The sequence below is a fragment of the Geotrypetes seraphini genome, chromosome 4, assembly GCF_902459505.1.
Source record: "Geotrypetes seraphini chromosome 4, aGeoSer1.1, whole genome shotgun sequence".
NCBI lineage: Eukaryota > Metazoa > Chordata > Amphibia > Gymnophiona > Dermophiidae > Geotrypetes > Geotrypetes seraphini.
Window position 1 is genome coordinate 14,693,281 of NC_047087.1, and position 6,000 is coordinate 14,699,280.

Below are 6,000 nucleotides of genomic sequence, written 5' to 3' on the forward strand. Positions count from 1 at the left end.
ATGTTTTATGCCTTTGATGTAGTCTCCTAGCAGTACAAAATCCCCAAAGACACTACTGTTTCTCTTTCTTAGGGTTACCAAATGTCTCCAGAAAAAGGAGGACAGATTTAGACACCTGGGTTTTACTTCCATTGAAAACAATGGAAGTAAAACTCAAGATGTCTCTTAATCATTCTTCAGCTCTGGCCCAAATTTGGATTCCATTGCAGTAACATCATCATTTGCCAGTGGTATCCTTTGAGAGAATGATTGATCAGCGCCTTGAAACCACGATTTTCTCAAATCTCAGCTTATTGTGTGAAACAACTTTTTTAAATTGTCCAAAACTCATTTTCCTACAGCAATTACCAAAAAGAGGTGAACAGATCTTACAGAGAAACGTTTAAACTACATCGTTCATTGATGTGTAGTGAAGCTTGCTTCTTGCAATCCATTTGGAAAGGAAATTGATAAATCAAAAATCTTCAGCAGTGAGAAATACACCTCTTGAAAAGTGTTATAAAAAACTAACAAGGTACAGCGTGTTCAGAACATGGAGACCAGCTAGCCTTTTATCAAGCTGCATTAGGGTTTTATATCACCAGCCGCTGTGGTGAAAGCTCTGACGCTAATACAATTCCTGTGAGCATCAGAGCTTTTACCGCAGCGACTCATAACGCTAAAGCAGCTTGATAAAAAGGGGCCTTTGTAGTTTTCAATTGTGCCATCCCTGTGTTTGTGATTGCAGATTCTTCATCATTGTTATTCCACAATAATCAGTAGAAATCACATACACAGGGATGGGACAATTGAAAAATACGAAGGGCCAGATTCTACAAATCTGGCAGCCGGTATCAGTGGCTGCCTAAAAAATGGCTGCTGATCGCGTGTCAATCATGCAACAGTGCTGTTTGTAGAGTCGTGGCTAAGTGAAAAGTAGGCAACGGAAATGTAGGCCGGGGTTTTAAAAGCCTATAGTTCTGGTGCCTTTCATTTACGGAGGCATCATATGACACTTCAAGCCACGTCCAGTGTTAATCACGCCTACGGGCGTTAGGCATTGTAAGGGGCCTCCATAGGTGGGATAACAGCAGCCTTTTTTTCAACAGCATTTTAATTGGTTTTAATCAGCACAGCCAATTACTGTGATGATTAAACCAATTAAAACCAATTTACTTCCAGTGCTGTTTTTAGAATCGGGGCCTAAAAGTGTTCAGTGATTTGAGGACCGAGAGGATTGACTTAGGATCCCTTGATATCTCTCGTATGAGGAAAGACTAAAATGGCTCTTCAGCTTGGAAAAGAGACGGCTGAGGGGAGATAGGATTGAAGTCTACAAAATCCTGAGTGCAGTAGAACGGGTACAAGTGGATCGATTTTTCACTCCATCAAAAATGACAAAGACTAGGGGACACTTGATGAAGTTACAGGGAAATACTTTTAAAACCAAGAGGAAATATTTTTTTCAGAGAATAGTTAAGCTCTGGGACACATGGTAAGAGAGGATGGCGTAGCTGGTTTTAAGAAAGTTTTGGACAATTTCCTATTGAGAAAGACACGGGGGAAGCCACTGCTTGCCCTGGATAGGTAGCATGGGGTTTTGCCAGGTACTAGTGACCTGGATTGGCCACTGTGACAATTGGCTACTGGGATTGATGGACCCATTAATTTTCAAGAGGTGTGGTATTTATGATTGTGCTGCAGATTTTTGATTATTAAATTATACCTTTCCTCCTCCAGCCATTATAATACACTTGTTGCATACCAGTTTCAAATTGCCGATGTTTGCAAGAGCACTGTGCAAACCAATGCAACTCTGCTGTTGTCTGTCACCATTAACTGAAATTATTCCAGCCCACAATGCTTAATGGCATTGGTTATTCCCAATTTTATTGCAGAGAGTTCTGTATTTGTTTTGGCTCATATACCCCTGAAATGAACACTTGTTCTAGCCACAAATGACGTGTTGCCATGTCACTCAAAAATACATTTAATTTTAAAATGGAAGGTAAACCTATATTTTTGCAGTCTTTCACAGCTCTGATGCCCTAAAGAGCCGACCGTTCTGCATTGCTGCTCTAAGTAAACAGGTTTTTTTTTGACAATTGTGGTACCATGTCCTCCCTCTTCAGCTGTCAGAACCATGCCAGGCAGTACTGAGTGCTTGTACAGTTCCTATGAATATGGCTTTAGCAGTAGACACAAGTGGGGGAGGAAGGGGAACCCTTAAACATTTGAGGGGGCCAGTTTTAGATGCTGTGAAAAAAATTTAAACCTGTTCGAAGTGTACTTGTTTCATTGTAATGTAATATATTTGTTGAATGTAGTAATTAGGTATTTATGAATATATTGCTGTAATTTGACAAAATCACCCAAAAAATAAACTATTCCTAAATTATGAGTACATTTGACATTATTTTCAAAAACACTAAACTTCATAAGTTCTGAAAAGCTGCATTATTCATATTAGGCATCTACTTCAGTAGAGAAACAGGTTTAAGTCTCAATTTCTGAAGTTCTCTCTCTAACCCAGGGGTGTCAAAGTCCCTCCTTGAGGGCCGCAATCCGGTCGGGTTTTCAGGATTTCCCCAATGAATACACATTGAAAGCAGTGCATGCACATAGATCTCATGCATATTCATTGGGGAAATCCTGAAAAGCCGACTGGATTGCGGCCTGTGAGGAGGGACTTTGACACCCCTGCTCTAACCCTTTGAAGGTGCAGTCTCCAGCTATGCATACTGTACTCCAAATGAGGCCTGAGCAGAGGCATTATCACCTCTTTTTTCTTGCTGGTGCTTCCTCTCCCTATAAGCACCTTTCTGTCTTTTCCCATCACCCCAAAATCCCAGGCTCCTGTTGCAGAGGAACCATCTCACCAGTGCTCTTGCATATATATACATATGTTGGTGCTCATTACAGCGCAAGGCCAGCTGCATTTTCCTAAAACATCTGAATGAAAAGATGCACAAGACATGGAGAGTCGCTCACTGATTTTATGAAATGAAAAACATTAACATTTTTGTACCATTTTGTACAAAATCTTTTCAAATATATCAGCAAAAGGTGTACAAGAAATTTGTTTCCACCTGTGCAACATCAAATTCTTCCTCACTCTTCTACACATAGGTTAATAAGCCACTAAAAAGGTTTGAAGCTGGTCTTTATGTTTGCATAAGCTCATAGAGGACCACAGTCCTCTTCTAGACTGGCACGTAACAATTTGAGACAGTTCAAGACGTCACACCTTTGATCTTGTCCCTCCTCTGGGCGCTCTCCCCACCAGGGCCACCTTTGCCATCTGTTCTGCCCAAGCATTGATTCTATTAGAAATCACCTTCAAAAAGAAAACTCAGCCATCTAATTGCATCAAACATGGCCATTCACCAAGGTCTAAACACGTTTTTAAAAAATTCATAACCAATACGAGAGTCACTACCTCATTGTAGTTATAGGAAAAGGAGCTGTGTACTAAGATTCAACGACCACCAGAAATGGTTGTCTTACTGCAAAATTGTAATGATGAATCTCCAATAAAATATTCCAGTGACCAAAACTACCCTCTCCTAGCTTCAGATCTGATTTTGTGACTTTAATGGATGAAGTGAATAGTATTTCCCAGGAGAATATCAGCACCCAGACCATTCAATGACCTTAAAAAGAAACCTTGGACCTCCATGGCTAACCAATAGTTCTTTCAAAACTGAGGTGACACAGATGATTTTAAACTCTCTCCTCTTCCCCCCCAATCTTAGAGACCACTATTTTTGAATAATTTGTACCATTCCAAGCCAGTCAAAGTAATTGAATCAGGATAAAAGCTGGATGCACAATACAGACCATGTTTTAATTTACAAGGTGATGCTCAGCACAAAAAGCAAGCAAATTATATGCATGCTATTTGTTCAGAGTAGCCCCAGTAAAAGGGGAAATAATCTAATCTAATCTTTGGTTTATAAACCTCCTCAACTGTCCCTACCTTGCCTGCTGCAAAAACCCCCCACTCTTTGCCCCTGCCCAGATCAGATGGCCGGTTCCAGAGCTGCAGGCAGAAGAGCCACAGTCAGCTGAGCCAACAGCTCAACTGATCACAGGCTAGGGGCAAAACAGTTTGGGAGGGTTTTTGTTGTTTTGGGGTTTTTTTAACTATTTATTAAAAAAAAAAACTCAGACACAGCTGTTGTGTGTGTGCCCCACATATAGACACAGGACATACAAAACAGCTATCGGCAAGCCCTTAAAAAGGGCTTGTGCATCCCAAAAATACCTATTAAACTGTCAGATAAAGAGAGGCCAGAAACTGCCCTGGAGCTGCCACTTCTATCTATGACTGAACATACTGTCTCCATGTGACATAGGTTCCAGAAGAAATCTCCACTTGGCCAAGCCGTTGTAGGATCGAACAAAGTATATAATGTACCCGAGCCCAAATCTTTGGGCAGCACCAAGTCTAAGACCTGAAAATTCAACAGCTTTTGAGATATAGCCATGACAAGAACATAAGCAATGCCTCTGCTGGGTCAGACCTGAGGTCCATCTTGCCCAGCAGTCCGCTCACACGGCGGCCCAACAGGTCCAGGACCTGAGCAGTAATCCTCTATTTATACCCTTCTATTCCCTTTTCCAGCAGGAAAATGTCCAATCCTCTCTTAAATCCCAGTACTGTATTCTGCCCTATAACGTCCTCTGGAAGCGCATTCCAAGTGTCCACCACACGTTGGGTAAAGAAGAACTTCCTGGCATTTGTATTGAATCTGTCCCCTTTCAACTTTTCCGAATGGCCTCTTGTTCTTTTATTTTTTGAAAGTTTGAAGAATCTGTCCCTCTCTACTCTCTCTATGCCCTTCATGATCTTGTAAGTCTCTATCATATCCCCTCTAAGTCTCCTCTTCTCCAGGGAAAAGAGACTCGGTTTCTCCAATCTCTCAGCGTATGAAAGGCTTTCCATCCCCTTTATTAGTCGTGTCGCTCTTCTCTGAACTCTCTCGAGTAACGCCATATCCTTCTTAAGGTATGGCGACCAAAACTGGACACAGTATTCCAGGTGTGGGCGCACCATCGCCAGATACAGCGGCAGGATAACTTCTTTCGTCCTGATTGTAATACCCTTCTTGATTATACCTAGCATTCTATTCGCTCTCTTAGCGGCCGCTGCGCACTGTGCCGTCGGCTTCATTGACCTGTCCACCATTACCCCCCAAGTCCTTCTCTTGGGTACTCTCATTCAATAACATCCCCCTCCCATCGTATAGTTGTACCTCGGGTTTCTGCTTCCCACATGCAATACTTTACATTTCTCAATGTTGAACTTCATTTGCCATTTTGTCGCCCATTCCCCTAGTTTGTTCAAGTCCCTTTGCAATTCCTCAGAGTCCTCTTTAGTCCGAGCTCCCCTAAATAGTTTGGTCTCATCTGCAAATTTTATTATCTCACACTTCGTCCCTGTTTCTAGATCATTTATGAATATATTAAATAACAGCGGCCCAAACACCGAGCCCTGCGGAACACCACTCGTGACCCTCCTCCAGTCAGAGTAGTGGCCCTCCAACCCTACCCTTTGTTTCCTACCTGCCAACCAGTTTCTGATCCATCTATGTACGTCTCCGTCCACCCCATGGTTCTTCAGTTTCCGGAGTAATCGTTCATGAGGCACCTGCTGCCTTTTCTGATACCACCAGCCCCCCTCCCCCTCCCCACACACAAATCCGCCAACCAGTCTGTAAAGTGCTGGGCAACTTAGAGCTTGTAACCACTCTGAATGATCTACCTACATTCTGTGCCCAGGCTTCCACAGAGGGCAAGAGCCATCCCCTTATCTTCAGGGGGAGCACGCCAGACCTAGCATCATTGCACTGTTGCAAAGATCCAACTGGGAAGAAAACTGGAGGTTTGGCTCTACCTAGGACCCTAGAAGGATCTCTGAGAGGCAGCTCATGCTAAAAAAAAAGCCTGCTGAAAATGCCTGGAGCCACTAGAAATTTGCAGCCTGCTGCCAGGCAAAGCAGTCAGCTGACGATCTGC